The sequence below is a fragment of the Procambarus clarkii genome, chromosome 40 (assembly GCF_040958095.1).
Source record: "Procambarus clarkii isolate CNS0578487 chromosome 40, FALCON_Pclarkii_2.0, whole genome shotgun sequence".
Classification (NCBI taxonomy): Eukaryota; Metazoa; Arthropoda; class Malacostraca; order Decapoda; family Cambaridae; genus Procambarus; species Procambarus clarkii.
This window is the reverse complement of record NC_091189.1, coordinates 7,294,346-7,312,123: the sequence shown is the minus strand read 5'-3', so window position 1 is coordinate 7,312,123 and position 17,778 is coordinate 7,294,346.

Here is a 17,778-nt window from a genome sequence, read left to right as displayed (position 1 = left end):
ATAGTCAGCTGTCACGGGCTGCTTCCTGGGGGGTGGAGGCCTGGTCGAGGACCGGGCCGCAGGGACACTAAGCCCCAAAATCACCTCAAGATAACCCCCCCCCCCCCGCCGGTCCCATCCTAAATCCTTATCCTGACTCATTCCAAGTGCTATATAGTCGTAATGGCTTGGCGCTTTTCCAGTGACAGTTCTCTTCCCTTCCCTCATCATTCAAGTACTGGTGGGGATTTAATAACCCTTCAAAGTGTGATAGACATTACGCCCAATGAAATAAGAATATTCACATAAAGTATAAAAAAGATGTTCTTTACCTTCCCATCTCATATAATACGCGTCCGACGCGTCTGTTTTTATAATGTAATAGTATTGTATTGATATGTGAACTGGAATAGTATATTTATATAAAGTATATACATACTGGAATACATAAGCTGCTAATTACGCATTGTCCCGCCCCCTCTCTCTCTATTGTCTTCTCTCTCTCCCTCTCTCTCTCTCTCTCTCTCTCTCTCTCTCTCTCTCTCTCTCTCTCTCTCTCTCTCTCTCTCTCTCTCTCTCTCTCTCTCTCTCTCTCTCTCTCTCTCTCTCTCTCGTCTTCCGACACCTTGAGGATGTGCAGGGGATATCGAGAAGGTCTTGAGGAGTCTCCTGGAGCTGTCGTCAACATGGTGGTGGAGCCAGCAGCCAATCTCCACAATGTTTCCTCGCTGCTCCTGGAGCCCCTACTCGTAGCCTTGGGCTTCCCCTCAACACGACGGCAAACACTTCGAGGCGATGGTGGTTACACCTAAGCATTGAGTTATTATCATTGATTGCTGGGGTAATGGCACAAGAACAGGATTGTCTTAAAACTCTCTTCACACGAGCCGGCGGTTTGAGCGGACAGAACACTGCACGCGTGATCCCGTGGTCCCGGGTTCCATCCCGGGCGCCGGCGAGAAACAATGGGCAGGGTTTCTTTCACCCTGATGCCCCTGTGACCTAGCAGTAAATAGGTACCTGGGAGTTAGTCAGCTGTCACGGGGTGCTTCCTAGGGGTGGAGGCCTGGTCGAGGACCGGGCCGCGGGGACACTGAAGCCCCGAAATCATCTCAAGATAACCTCAAGAAGATAACACGTATTACTCGGGATAATGAGGGCTGTAAATATATAAAGTTATCCAATTTGTATTTTCCTGGGCTTATATGTATATATATTACAATTCACAACCTGTAATACGAGAAAATTCTGTTATATTTCCTTCAGTAGCAGACTTGGTCATCCGTCTCCTCTATCGTGGATTTATGAGCTGTGACTTGGCCTGATGTGAGCTGACTCGACCGGGATGAACGAATGAGAGGGGAAATGAATGGATGGATGAACGACTGGACGGAGAAAGGAAACAAACTGGCGGGTAAATAACGAATGGACGGGCGAGTAACGAACGAAAGTGGGCACAGAAGAAAGAACAAAGCTCCTCATGATGCTCTCTCTCTCTCTCTCTCTCTCTCTCTCTCTCTCTCTCTCTCTCTCTCTCTCTCTTTTTCCCTACGTTTTTGAAAGCGGCTGCTTTTGGCAGGCTTCCAGGTTCTCCATTAGAGCACGCCGCGACCCTCACCCCCTTCTCAGTCCCCCCTCAATTATCCCTCCCCTCTCTCCAGTTCCCATGTGCCTTTTCACATTTTATATCGATGCTGGGAAAGTCGTTTCTTCCGGTATAAAAATGTAAGGAAATTTAGGCGGATCATCCTCTCCAGGAGCTGTAGTTGCTGTGTCGGCCGTGTGGCCCTGTTCTGGCGTCTTGCGTGCGTGGTTGTGGGGGACTGTAGTGTTGCGTGCGTGGTTGTGGGTGCGTGGTGTTGCGTGCATGGATATACATGGATATAGAGGCAGTATTCTCGACGCATAATCGAGAATTCCGGCCTCGAATCTCGGACGGAACAAATATTTGGTTGGGCACATTTCCTTTCACCTAATGAAACTGTTCATCAAGCAGTGAGTAGGTACTCAGGAGTTAGTTAGTTTGTTGTGGGATTGCATCCTGGGCGGGGTCTGTCATTCGGCCTTGAGGGCGGGGGGGGGGGGGGAGGGGATCTCGATAAAATCCAAACGTGTATGAATACACTCTGGCTTTCAGTCCCCCGACACAGTGAATTTATACATGGCGGTGGTGATGCGTGACGCTGGGTGACTGCTGGCGGAATGTTGAGGAGACCGGGTGACTTCAGGTGACAGTGAAGTGCAAATATCCCAGTTCCCTACTTATTACGTAATTGTTAGGTCTGTAATTCTAGTATAGTTATTCCTTTAATTTCGAAAGAAAATGGTTCCATTAAGTTGTTGTAGAAAACTAGTTTTAGTGAGGTTTAAAAGCAATAACTTTTTTATTTAAAATCAGCCACTGATATATAACTGGTAAATTTACTTGAATTTACCTGAGTGATCATATTAGCTTTAATGACCTCGGAAGGGACAGGAAACCGGTGGCTTGCCAAATGTCAACCCCATTATTCCTGAATATGTTTCCAAATGCATTTAATACCCGGTAGATGAAGAGACATCTCTTTTATTTTGCCTATTCTAGAAAAAATGAGAGGAGGGAAGTGGGAGAAACAGTAGCATAGTCTCGACCGTATGTCCGTGGATTCAGTTCCAGGACAGCGAGACGACTGAGCACGCAATTTACCTGTTGTTGCTGGCTTAGAACTTGCCCCTAACCTTACCCCTATTAGTTTTTACTGCAACACTACCTGCCAGTGGGATTACAACCAGGACCGCAGTTAATTACTGCTGTGTGAATAGGGGCGACCAGATACTGAACGTTACCAATCTAGCCCGTCCTCTCAAATAATGTATCATATACTGATGTCAAAACCCCGTAACGGACAAGTAACGTGGTACTATACGTGGGTTGGTAGATTAGGATAAGTTAGGTTAAGGTCGCACGTTTCAGCACATCGTTTAAAGTCCGTTGTGGCAAGGCTAGAGGCCGGGCTGGCCAGTCGACTGTGTGTCCGGGCACCCATCCGGCCGAAGTGCTTGCGAGGCGGTGAGCCAGCTGGCTACAATCCCGCCTCAGGAACTGTTCATATAGCAGTTTAAACAGGTACAGGGGAGTCAGTCGACTGTTGTGCGATGCATCGTGGGTTATGGTCTTTAGATGCCTCTCTCCACCGTGCGGTATATATATAACCGAGGAATTGGTTGACCACCCCCACAAAGTTACAGTCCCTCTCCTGTGCCAGGTAAGTCCACGACGGGCTCACCATAGCCCGTGCTACTTGGAAATTTTTGTTCCAAGTAGCGAATCTTAAACAACAACAATTGGTTGACTACGTGTGTTTCATCCTGGAGGGCGAGTCGGTGGCCAGGGCCACCCCGCCGACACCGTCACGCCTCCGAACACACACACTTGGGAGAAAACCTTGTGTCAAAAGATTAATTATGCACACACAAAAAAAAAACAGCGAATGACAACTTAGGAAGAAAAATAAATAAAGTTTTTCCAGCAACCAGAAAATTCATTTGGAAAAAAAGTAAGCAAGTTAACTTGTGGAGAAGAAATTAGAAACAGGCGTGAAGAATATTCTCAATTTCTATTTAGTGGTAGTGATAAAAGACGGAGAAATGTAAGCATGATTGGCTTTGTTAGTGTGAAGAAGAAGAGTGCAGCATGACACTGGAAGATATATAACTGGAGAAGGTAAGTACATCAGTAAAGACGTTAAAATGTAGGCATTCTGCTGATATTTATAATATTGGTCAAATTAATTTCCCGGTTAATTTCCCAGTTCCTGAGCCCATTATGAGGTATTGTAGCCATTTCCCACTACATTTAGTATAGTGAAAGTTGTGGGTATGGGGGGGGGGACATAAATGAACTAAATTATTGATAACGTTTATACACAAATTATTAAATGCTGTGGAAGAAAAGGGAATAGAAGTGGAGAATTTGTCAGTGGGAACACTACACCTTTGAGAACGGCAGAGTATTGATTGATTTATTGGGAGATCATCAAATGAAGTCCTGCAGCGCAGGGGACATAGCAGTCAGGTCACAACTGAAAGATTCCGGGTTTGATTCCCGCGGCAGGACAGATACATTTGGGCATACATCCTTTTCCCCTCATGCCTCTGATGCAGTAAATATGTTGTTTGCAATTTGGCGACTGTAATGGATTGCATGTTACGGAAGGTGAGTAGTTGCCCTCGGGGTACCTGGATAAGCTAAACAACCTTCCTGCCAATAGTACAACAAGCAACAAAGTGAGCAATGATTATCTTGAGGTTATCTTGAGATGATTTCGAGGCTTTTACTGTCCCCGCGACCCAGTCCTCGACCAGGCCTCCACCCCCAGGTAGCAGCCCGTGACAGCTGACTAACACCCAGGTACCTATTTTACTGCTAGGTAACAGGGGCATAGGGTGAAAGAAACTTTTGCTTATTGTTTCTCGCCGACGCCCGGGATCGAACCCGGGACCACAGGATCAGAAGTCCAGCGTGCTGTCCGCTCGGCCGACCTGCTCCCTAAATGATGAAGGCAGACAGTGAGCGGTGATGAAGGCAGACAGTGAGCAGTGAGTAAAGTTTTTGATTGGATGTTTTGGAAGACGTGTGAGAGCAGAAAGTTCCGTTTGAAATTATTTGGACTGGAGGAGTGTCATAAGTTGTTCAAATACCCGGAGTGTGAGACTGACGAAAGAAGAACTTGTGCAAACAAAGTTTCAAGTAGAGTCTCGGAAGGAGAGACAATGAAAACTTTGGTTAGGAAGAACAGGATAGCGAGATCAAAGCATGTGAGGGCTGCATGTGGGAGTGAGATACTCTAGGGCATCAACTTGAGAAATAACCAATACTCTAATGGTTAACATTAATAATCTGTGGAGCATAGGTGACGTTAGGTGAATAGAGTAAGGGTTGAAAGTGTCAGAAAAATATGGAGAGCAAACTTTGGTAAACAACAAAGTTTACGAGTGTACTTAGATGGTTTAGCCGTGAAGAGTGAATGGAAGACGACTGATTGGTGAGAAAGGAGTATTCATGCGAACTTGAGAGTAAGAAGAACGGAAGGTTGAGAAGATGGACGGAGAGGGTGTGTGTATATATGTGTGTGTGCACTCACCTAGTTGTACTCGCCTAGTTGTGCTTGCAGGGGTTGAGCTCTGGCTCTTTGGTCCCGCCTCTCAACTGTCAATCAACTGGTTTGTGTGTGTGTGTGTGTGTGTGTGTACTTACCTAGTTAGTAAGTACACACACACACACACACACACACATACACACACACACACACACACACATACTAGGAGGCCTAGTAGTAAAAGAAAGTAAAAATTTACTTTTTTATGTAAAGTAAAGTAAAAAACTGAAAGTAAAAATTTTAACATGAAGACTTGCGTAATTCAAACAAGGGTCTACAGAGCAGGAAGCGAACATGTTTAATTTGTAAAATGATGACACACACAACCTTACCAACATTATTGTGAATGACGGTATGTTGGGTTGCGTGTATTAAGGTGCACTAGATTAGTGTGTGTGTGTGTGGCTGGAGGAGAGAAGAGCTATGTATGCATGTCAACAGGTGTAGCCACAGCTGCCTCTCCTCTAACCCCATTCCCCTCACCATCTGCCACTGCCTCTCCCTGCTCCTCCCGCCATAATATATATCTATATATTGTGACGGTAACGCGTTGGTGTTCGGCTGTTTCAAAAGCTAGGGGTATGGCCTCGTCACATATAGAAACAAAAAGAGAAAATCTGGAACTTCGTCTGTGGTAAGGTAATGGGAAGACACACAAAACACAAGTAAATTTAACAATGAGATTTTAATTACATTAGAAAAGCAAAACATGAATAAAATGGACATACAAATGGTAACATAAAATCAATCAATCAAAATAATAAGAATAATCAAATGACAAAATGAAAAGTTACGTTAAGACAAGTGAGTAATAACAAGTGAACAATATACAATCAGATAGGTGCAGGAATATTGGCTTTAAGCTGCCACCTCTCTTAGTACACGTAAGCCAGAGCTTAGTCTACCAACGAGACGTGTTAACTTGTTGAAAGCACTGGATATTCTGAGGTCTGAGGTCGTGGTGGCCCCAGACATCAGGTAGTGTGGCAGGTGGAGGGCAGGTGCAACTGGACACGCAGCCAATCAGCGATGAGCAGGCGACGGACAGGTAGTTTGGTGGTTCGAGTGGCGGGGGGAGCAGGTGTTCCTGGTGCTGAATACGTTTGCTCTCTGGCAAACCTTGGAGTTGTACTTGTTGGATATTTCTTCCATATTAGTTGTATAGGGATGTATAGCGACGAACTTAGGAGGGAAGAGCAGGCTCAATCTCTTGAAGGAGATTATCGTCACAATATATATATATATATATATATATATATATATATATATATATATATATATATATATATATATATATATATATATAGATATATATATATATATATATATATATATATATATATATATATATAGATATATATATAGATATATATATATATATATATATATATATATATATATATATATATATATATATGTGTGTGTGTGTGTGTGTGTGTATCACGAAAATAAACACGTGATTAAAAATGTGACAATGTCAGACCACGGAGGAAAAATGAAACAGGAATTTCCTTAAGTTCTTTCGTATATTAATACATCTTCAGAAGGAGTGAACATACTTAAGGAAATTCCTGTTTCATTTTTCCTCCGTGGTCTGACATATATATATATATATATATATATATATATATATATATATATATATATATATATATATATATATATATATATATATATATATATATACTAGTGTATTTTGGTAGCAGTCTTTTTTGTAAACATATGTTGTTGAATATGACCGAAAGGGTAAGGTTAATAATTCTAACACGAATCTTCTCAATAGTTCTTACGTTTTTCTTCACTATCGAAGGTAATTGAAAAATTAACTCTCCAAAATGCATTCTTTATTTCTGGTCTGACGCCTGAACGCGTTTCGTAATGCTTATTACATTTTCAAAGACTAGTTAACACATTTTTATCGATGATTTCTGTGTTGATTGTTAGGATTTCTCTGGTGATGGTCTAGTTGTGAGAAGAGATTATATGCTCCTTGATGGAGCCTTGTTGTTTGTGCATAGTTAATCGCCTAGAAAGAGACGTTGTTGTCTTGCCTATATACAGAGTTCTTTGGGGCTGACAGTCCCCAAGCAGGCATGTGAAGGCATAGACGACGTTGGTTTCCTTCAAGGCGTTCTGTTTGGTGTCTGGGGAGTTTTTCATGAGTAGGTTGGCCGTTTTTTTTTGTTTTTATAGTAAATTGTCAATTGTATTTTCTGATTTTTGTCTGTAGGGATAACGTTCCTATCAACAATATCTTTCAGGACCCTTTCCTCCGTTTTATGAGCAGTCAAAAAAAAATCCTGTAAAACAGTGTAATAGGGGGTACATGTGTTGTGCTAGCTGACTCTTCAGAGGTTGCATGGCGTTTCACTATTCTTTTTATAACGTCTTCAACATAATGTTGAAGACGTCATAAAAAGACGTGGGCATGGAGGGAGGGGACGGGGAGGGGAGACGGGGGAGGGGCGTGTGTGATCAAGAAGGAGTCAAAGTGCTGGCATGAGTGTTTAAATTTTATTATTAACATCTTTATTGACAAAATTAATTACAATTTTGCCTAATCTGAGGATTTTGATAGTCTTATTAAAATGAGGATAATGCTGTTTAAAGGAGAGTTTCAAGGAGACAGTGAGTGTATGTTGGAGGAAATGGGAAATGTTTGTGAGGGAATATGGGGAGAGGGTGTGAGGGGTGGGGAATGTTGACGATGTAAATATATCTACAGAGATGTAGACAGTAATTTATTGAAGAGTGTTACGGTGATGGGGAAGCGGGAGGGAGAGGTGTGTGTGAAGGTAGACAGAGAGTGTGAGTGTAGGGAAAGATGGGAGGGTGATTGTGGGTGAGCTAATTCTACCTCCCACGCTTCACTTAAAGAAAAGAATCGTGGGACGTAAAATTCCTAGACTACACGTCAGAGTGAATAGGGGCATTGTGTGTAACCCTGGTTAGGCTTCAGTGTAAGCCTCAGGAACCCTAGACGATTCAGTTGAACACCAGGTTTCAGTGTTTTTGACCATGTCGTGGTGAAGTTGTCTAAGGCGTTTGCTTGGGAGTACCCAAGACCATAGGTCCGAATCCTCTTCATGGCTCCTACTGATTTTCTCACGAGAGGAAATGTCAGCACTGGAGAAATACCCGACAGACCTACCATCTCCCAAACCTGCTATCTCCTCCACCTCACCGGAATATCGTTTAGAAACCTAAATCAGGACTTCTACAAAGCAATCTGCACAACATGTGTTAGACCAGTGCTGGAATATGCAGCACCTGTAAGCAATGCGCACCTCGTGAAGCACTAAACCAAGGTTGAAAAAGTACAGAGGTTTGCAACAAGCTTAGTGCCAGAGCTGAGAGGACAATGCCATAAGGATAGGGCGATAGCCTAATGGAACTAAATCTCAGAAACCCAAGAGGATTAAAGAAACATTCAAGGTAATGAACGGTAATAAAGGAGGTGGACAAGGACGGCCTTGTTAAATTGAGAGAAAGAAGGACAAGATGACACAGGTGGAATCTGGGGGAAAGCAAATGAGTCGTAGGAATGTAAGGAAATTGCCATTACCCAGCACGGGTGTGGGAATACGCTGAATGAAAAAGTTGTGGTAGCCACCTCCATTCACAAGGCAAGATTCGACAAAGAATTCGAACGTCAAAATAGATTATATTGGAACAGTTACAACAAGGGTAATAGGCGGTGTAAAAAAAGAGCTTGACCTCACTCCTCCGTAGACTGTAATAGCACACCAAGCCTACCATCCCCACAATATTGAAGTCAATAATGATAATATCCTCATTCTCTCAAAGTACGGTGAATGTAACCACAACGACAAAAATATATATTTAGTAAAAACTTACTTTAATTAGACGAAACTTACTTTAATGACACAGATGCATTGTGTCTGTCATTTAATTAATAAGAAGCATCAAGACCGCTGGTATATTTAAGTTATCCTTCCACCATATTTTCTATTGCTCGCATCACAGAGAACGAGGGAAGCACAGGTGTGGCGAGCCAGCGTCAACACAGCTTTGGGACACTTGTCGCAGTTCTCACCGCATCACCACTGTAGGTAGTGTGCGTCAGGTGAGTGCTACACGTGAGGCCAGGTAGCTGCGTCACCACTGTAGGTAGTGTGCGTCAGGTGAGTGCTTCACGTGAGGCCAGGTAGCTGCGTCACCACTGTGGGTAGTGTGCGTCAGGTGAGTGCTACATGTGAGGCCAGGTAGCTGCGTCACCACTGTGGGTAGTGTGCGTCAGGTGAGTGCTTCACGTGAGGCCAGGTAGCTGCGTCACCACTGTGGGTAGTGTGCGTCAGGTGAGTACTTCACGTGAGGCCAGGTAGCTGCGTCACCACTGTGGGTAGTGTGCGTCAGGTGAGTGCTTCACGTGAGGCCAGGTAGCTGCGTCACCACTGTGGGTAGTGTGCGTCAGGTGAGTGCTACACGTGAGGCCAGGTGAATCAGACGGGTCAATGAACTTCTGTAGTAGAAAATGCTGCTTTCCTCGCTGGTCTTTGCTATAACTAATAGCATAGTTTATGCCAAGCTTGGCGAGGGTGAGGTTGGCCTGGTGTACGCTCACATGCTGATACATACGGATATGTGCGGTCACCCACCTGCCATCCCCTGCCACCCCGACACCTGACATTGTGGGCCCACCTGCCATCCCCTGCCACCCCGACACCTGACATTGTGGGCCCACCTGCCATCCCCTGCCACCCCGACACCTGACATTGTGGGCCCACCTGCCATCCCCTGCCACCCCAACACCTGACATTGTGGGCCCACCTGCCATCCCCTGCCACCCCGACACCTGACATTGTGGGCCCACCTGCCATCCCCTGCCACCCCGACACCTGACATTGTGGGCCCACCTGCCACAGTGTGCCAAGCCCAGTTTTCAGCTACTGGTCCCCGCCTTTTCAATTGTCTGTCATCGAATACGACTCCTGACCCCCTGTGATTGGCTTCGTTCTCGACTTATAATCTGGGATCTCGGGTTTGATTCCCGGACGAGAAAGAAATGGTTGGGCACATTTTCTTTCAAATAATGCTTCTGTTCACCTAGCACAGGTACTCCGGAGTTAGGTAACTGTCGTTGGGTTGCACCCTGGGGAGGGTCAGTAGTTCGACCTTGAGGAAACATACCTTGAGGTTACCTTGAGGTGCTTCCGGGGCTTAGCGTCCCCGCGGACCGGTCGTCGACCAGGCCTCCTGGTTGCTGGACTGATCAACCAGGCTGTTAGACGCGGCGGCTCGCAGCCTGACGTATGAGTCACAGCCTGGTTGATCAGGTATCCTACATCGGTACATCGGTACAAGCATATATTCAATACATATATTCACGGGCTTTCTATACCCGACAAACGAACTATTATTCATTATTTTTATTATTTGTAAACCAGTTCGTTTCACTTGCTTACCTCTACCTGAATTTACCTGAGGGTGACTCTCGTTCTACTGGGGATAGGAAGCCAGCGGCTCGTTAAAGCTCCTCCTCCATATTATGTAAGTGATACAAGATAATTTGTATCACTTAAATTTTCATATATTAAAGCAATACAAATACACCAGACAGTGCATGTTGTTAAGTATGTGCTTAACTTATTCATATTTTTATTTAAAAAGTTCATGTTTTTTTTCCATTAGAAATCTATTTTGTGTTTTTTTTTTCAGGTTAAAATGAAGCTTCTCTCCTTGGTGGTATTGCTGCTGGTGATGGGTGAGTACAAGCCTGGTGTCATGTGATGTAATTAGGCTCATGCAAGGCTCAGGCTCGGCTGTACTCACCTAGTTGAGTACAGCCGTACTCAACTGTGTACTGTGAGTACACAGTACAGAGTACTGTGAGTACCTCAACAGAGGTACTGTGTGTGCCTTCACGAGTCTCCACTACCACCACCACCACCACCACCACTACCTGCTGCTGCTGCTGCTGGTGGTGACCCGACCAGTTGTACAGTTACCACCGCTATTCGTGCACCCTTCTCACTCTGTAGTTCAAAATCTAGAGACATATCGATAACTAACAGTCAAGAAATTTCCAAATACTTCATTAATAACTTGTCTTACCAAAATCTAGGCCGAATATACCACCAGGCTTCCCGTCCCCGACTATGGGGGACCTGTATGCGGCTCAGTATACTTCAGTATACTTCAGTATACTTCAGTATACTCAGCTTCTAAATAATTCATCGCATTTTTATGTATAATTTTTCCCTAAAGCCAAAAACTAATTCACTAAAAATGGCAGCGGCTCGCGAAAATCGATATGATGTCCCGTTTTCTGTTCGTGGGCCCTCGGGTAGGTTAGGTTCGGCCAATATAGTACAACAGTTTAGTGACTTTGGGAATGCTCTGGAGAACGGGGTAATTGGTAACCAACGCCCACGGGAGGGCATTGGGTGCAAAGTAAACTAATTGAACTTCCGCCCAGTTTGGAGAACGAAGCTTGTCTGAGAAATTGCAACATCTTCTTAGGTGCCATTAAGTGACCAACTGAATTAGCAACAATTACCGAGCCTAATGACTGAGGCCACGTTGGCTAAGTTAACATACCCAAGGGCGCTGTGCTGTTAGAATGGTCGCAGTTGATGCCCTGAGCTCATGTTGTATGTTGATGCCCACTAGTGATGCCATGAGCTATAATCCAGAACTATGCACTCTGATAATAATACCCCCTGTGCCAGTGTGTTAGAATGCCCGAGGCTGATGCCCTGACCAAATCTCCCTACCTGGTGTCATTACTTTATGCCCTGGCGTGATGTCTTTCGTTGATGCCATGATCTGATCCCCAGACATGATACCCAGACGTGATACCCAGAGGTGATACCCAGACATGATACCCAGACGTGATACCCAGAGGTGATACCCAGACATGATATCCAGACGTGATACCCAGAGGTGATACCCAGACATGATACCCAGACGTGATACCTAGACATGATACCCAGACGTGATACCCAGACATGATACCCAGACATGATACCCAGACGTGATACCCAGACATGATACCCAGACCTGACACCCAGACCTGATACCCAGACCTGATACCCAGACCTGATACCCAGACGTGATACCCAGAGGTGATGCGGTCCGTGTGCCAGCAGGGTACGCGAGGTGCGAGTGTAAGCCAGGGTCGGGAGGCAGCGAGGGGCGGTACCGGAGCGTCTCTGGCTGCCCCATCACCCGCATGTTCCAGCCCGTGTGTGGCACAGACGGCTGCGACTACATCAACGAGTCCGCCCTCAACTGTGCCTACAGGGACGACCTCAACAGCGGCCTCTCAGGTGAGCATTGGGCGAGGCCCCGTACGGGCCGCTCCGGCTGGGTTATCTTGGTTATCTTGAGATGATTTCGGGGCTTTATATAGTGTCCCCGCGGCCCGGTCCTCGACCAGGCCTCCACCCCCAGGAAGCAGCCCGTGACAGCTGACTAACATCCAGGTACCTATTGTACTGCTAGGTAACAGGGGCATAGGGTGAAAGAAACTCTGCCCAATGTTTCTCGCTGGCTCCTGGGATCGAACCCAGGACCACAGGATCACAAGCCCAGCGTGCTGTCCGCTCGGCCGACCGGCTCCAGCTGGCTGTAGCGCAGTTGTCACCAAAGTCAGTTCACAACCCCAAAAGTTCCCGGGTTCGATTCTAGCGACGTAGCGGGACCCTTTGTACACGTTTCTATTCACCTGATGCTTCTGCTCACCTAGTACCTGGGAGTTAACTGTTACGGCATGCACCCTGCGAAGGTCAGTAGATGACCTAAGGGGTCAAGGCCAAACAAGAACTCTAAGGGTGCCACCTGGCGATGGTTTCGGGGCTCAACGTCCCCGCGGCCCGGTCCTCAACCAGGCCTTCTCGTTGGTGGACTGGTCAACCAGGCTGTTGGACCCGGCTGCTCGGGTCCAACACCCGAAATATAACTTCTTCCATTTTACTCAAACAGTTTTTTTTTACTCTTTCCTCTAATTCCAATGTTTCAGAAGAAGAAGCGGTGAAAATGGCGTATATGGGTCACTGCAACCAACGCGACGAAGCGAACAACATTATGCCCTAAGGCAACGGAACACACGGTCGATGATAACGAAACGACGAGGCTAGAGCTACAACGGCAACTAAGTTTGACGACAACAGTAGACGAGACCAAAAGACAGCTCAAGACGGTGGCAGGAGTCGGCAGTAATGAACGACGTCAACAGGAGACAACGGTTAACGGAAACGTCAGAAAAGCTTAATTTAGAAAGACGTCTGTTTGACATCGTGGACAATAAGACCAATAGGACTTACACATTTTGATATAAAAAATATTATATAAAGAAGTAAACGATAGCGGGATGATAGCAAGAAAAATAAACATCAGCAAAAAAAGCTTAATTACAAAAATAAAGTGTTTAAAGCTGCAATTACACGTCGTGAACAGAAAACGCTTAAGGACATCATGCTTAAAAACAGAAAACGGATACAAAATTAACGGTGAACTCTTTTTAACAAATTATGAGAGGCCTTGTTGGTCGCATACCAGCGCTGTTGATGGCCCGGACATCCCTTCATATCTGTTTTGATAACAGAACTAACATAAATTTGAATTATTGGCTGAATTATACAGTGTCAGCTAGTGATATGATATATCGTGTTGGGGTCTCTAAATATACAGCATAGTTAATTTTCATTGTGCATTTTTTCTTAGATGTATTCCTTTATACAATGGTAAAGTATGTGCATATATCTATGTATATATGTATTCAACTTGCAGTTAGCAAACTGTGAATATTTGGCTAAATGTTTTGTTAGTAGATCATATTTAATGAAATATTTACTAATTTATCATTTGTTACAGTTGATAGTTCATTTGTCCATGAATTAATGCATCATTTGTGCACTGCATAGAGTGACTCAGGGTGTGTGAGTAATGTTGGTAACAGTTTACATTTGGTCAGGTTTACCTCAACGAGTAAGACAAACTCCCAGAGATACTTATAACCGAGTCTAAGCCGAGCAGTAGTAACATCTAGGAGTCTGCTGATATTACTGGATGACCCATAGATGTGTGGCTCTTCTTGCCTGATAGTATGATGATAGATGCAACTGTTGGCCTAGATTTTACTTTGCCTCAGATCTACACGGTTTTGTTGAAGTCCTTAGTTGAAGGTGAAGTCTTTGACTAACTCATGAGCTTCATCATGCATATGGAGACTAACATGAGACATGAGACATCCACATGAAATGAACTCTGTTAAAGTCATTAATAATTATGTTGTATTTGCATCTAGCTTCAGACACGAGCATGTTACAATTGTGTCTTGAAGAGTTGAGCGCAGTTAACGACGAGAAAGAATCAATTACAAGTAATGCGACAAGTTTGGAGACATATACACATTTGAGTGCAAGAAGCATGGCAAATAGTTAGGTCTGAAGGGTAGAGGCTCAGTTATTTATACGGTCTTCCCACTCAAAATATGAGCCATCACCCATTGTCAGGACAACTTCACTTCAGCTGCACCTGCGGGGCGGTGTAGGGAACCATCCGTGTACATGCTCTGAGAGAGAGAGAGAGAGAAGGTTCTGTGGACAGAGTATCAGTATGGCTTAAGGCGTTGAGCTTTGCCTCAAGACAAAACTTGGGCTGATCTTTAATTTACTTCTTGGGTGGAAAGGGAGGGATTATAATTTGAAAGGCGGCAATCTCCCACGGTAGAGGAAAGCGCCGTTGTCGTCTCCCGTGGTACAAATTGTATATCAGATACGTTCAGAGTTCAGCTGCAGGTTTAATAATTCATTTTGAGCAATGTTGACCTTCAATAAAGAAGGGCTCTTTTGCAAGGGTTAGGATGAGCTAGCGAATTATTCTAATTTAACTGTCATCAAGAGCAAAGGCAGAAATCGTCTCTTTTTTTCAGTTGTCAGTGAAATCCGTGTGTTTACCGGATTTCACTGACAACTGAGGGGAGTACGACGCGGATTTTTTTTTTAAGGATTCGCCCTAAAGGGGAGGACGATGTCGGCCCCCGGTGAGAATGGCTGATCTAACCCAAACATTTTTTTTACCAAGTAGAATATTAATCCAGTAACACGTTCAGTGGCGTTCAAGATATTAAGTTCCTACCTCATATTAAGTATCCTTGTAGTACGCCGACACCTAAGGATAATCCTCAAGGCTTTGTTCTTGTTTAATAGCTCATATGGTAACATTAAATAATGTAGGGCTGAGGACACCTCCCTGTGGTGTCTCTTATTACAGACTCTTGTTACATTACTCTTGAGACTCTTCGAAGTTTGTTACACTTCACCGTCCCTGGACAATACGGATGATCTATTGGATAAATAACCTTTGATCCAACAAACAACCGGACCAACCATATTCTCTCTGGCAAGCTCACTCAAAATGACATGTCGGTTTGCAATATCAAAAGGAGACCTTTAGATATAGGAAGGTGGTATGTACCTTTTCCGTGCGTGTGTATGGTAAGAAAGGTGGTGATGCAATGATGCACACTCCTTCCGTGCATGAAGTCATATATCTGGGGGGATATCATGGTTGTTATTCTACAGAGGAGACGGTTTAGGACTCTCGAATGTTTTGCAAATACAACTAGTAAGGGAAATTGGGCTGAAAACATTCTCTTTATTACGCTTGGGAATTAAAATAATGATACTGTTGATTCACGAAATAGGAAGTTCCCCACAGTAATATAGCGCATATTATGCCGTTCAAGTAGGGATTTCTTGGTACAATGTGAAGCAGACTCAATATACACGAGAAACACCATCCTCACCGGGATTTAAACATTTAAAGGTGATTGCCCAAGCATCGACTAACTTGTTTACTCTGTGTAGAGTAAACACAGATGTAGATGTAGATGTGTCTTATCGCTTATGATGCTTGTAATATCCTTCAGTGCCTGGCTGAGTAGGGTGTGAGAGTTGAGACTTTACAAAAGTTTCCCAGTTATATCTTGCCTGAGCTCTTACGCTCTCCCTCATTCGCTTTTTTCATCTTAGTTACCTTAACGTTTTCTTTCATGTCACACTTCACAATAAGAGAAAACTAATATTAGCGGCTCTATTTTAGCGGATAACTAAAGGTAAACTCGCTCTCCACTAGCTCAGTAATTATAATTTTGATGTTTCTATAGCGATCTGACATTTTGTTTCATAGATATTAACATGATTTAGCCTTTATTAAAACATTTAGTTAGTATTCATTTAGTGGGATAATTCTAGATAATTTTAAGCTTTGTTGTCTGAGGCAACTGTTGTGGGTTGCATCCCGGGAGCAGGTCAGTAGTTTATATATATATACAAGAGTTCTGACATTCTTGTACAGCCGCCAGCACGCATAGCGTTTCGGGCAGGTCCTTAATCCTAATTTTCCCCGGAATACGACCCGCCAAATCGTTTATCAACCAGGTACCCATTTTACTGATGGGTAAACAGAGGCTGCAATTAAAGATTGGCGCCCAGTCAATCCTCCCCGGCCAGGATACGAACCCAGGCCAAAGCGCTCGCGAACCGTCAGGCGAGTGTCTTACTATTTTGCCACGGGGATTGTAGTTCATCCTTGGGGCAGGTCAGTAGTTCATCCTTGGGGTAGGTCAGTAGTTCATCCTTGGGGCAGGTCAGTAGTTCATCCTGGGGTAGGTCAGTAGTTCATCCTGGTGGCAGGTCAGTAGTTCATCCTGGGGACAGGTCAGTAGTTCATCCTTGAGGCAGGTCAGTAGTTCATCCTTGAGGCAGGTCAGTAGTTCATCCTGGGGACAAGTCAGTAGTTCATCCTGGGACAGGTCAGTAGATTGTCCCTTCAATCGACTTGAGAATGGTCTAGGACGGACCGAAACGTCGTCTTCCCTTCACCTTCTAGTGTGTGGTCTGGTCAACATACTTTAGCCACGTTATTGTGACTCATCGCCTGCAGGTCGGAAGGACCCCCCAGTCAGGGCGACTGGTCGCTACTCCACGACTCCACGACAAAGTTAACGACCCAACCAAAGTTAACAACAGTGATCAACGTTAGAGGCTCTATCATCGGGAGTCGGCTCTGGTGCTGCTCTCCGGCTGTGTCAGGATTTATGGACCAGATTCACGAAAGCACTTACGCAAGCACTTAAGAACGTGTACATCTTTCCTCAATCTTTGAAGGCTTTGGTTACATTTATTAAACAGTTTACAAGCATGAAAACTTCCCATTCAACTGTTGTTATTGTTATAAACAGCCTCCTGGTGCTTCGGAGCTCATTAACTGCTTAATAATTGGAAACCAAGCCGCCAAAGATTGAGAAAAGATGTACAGGTTCGTAAGTGTTTGCGTAAGTGCTTTCGTGAATCTGGCTCCTTGACTCTGTAAGACCAATGTAAACTGTTGTTCTAAGGAGATGGGAGATCAGTGTGGCAAACCAAAATAATGTCTTCACCAGTGGTAATATTTTCTTGTCTCCTGGCTGGGTTCCTTCATAGCCACGGGGAGGAGACCGTCAGGTTATGTGCCCATCGTCCAGTACGTCGAGGAGACCGTCAGGTTATGTGCCCATCGTCCAGTACGTCGAGGAGACCGTCAGGTTATGTGCCCATCGTGCAGTACGTCGAGGAGACCGTCAGGTTATGTGCCCATCGTCCAGTACGTCGAGGAGACCGTCAGGTTATGTGCCCATCGTCCAGTACGTCGA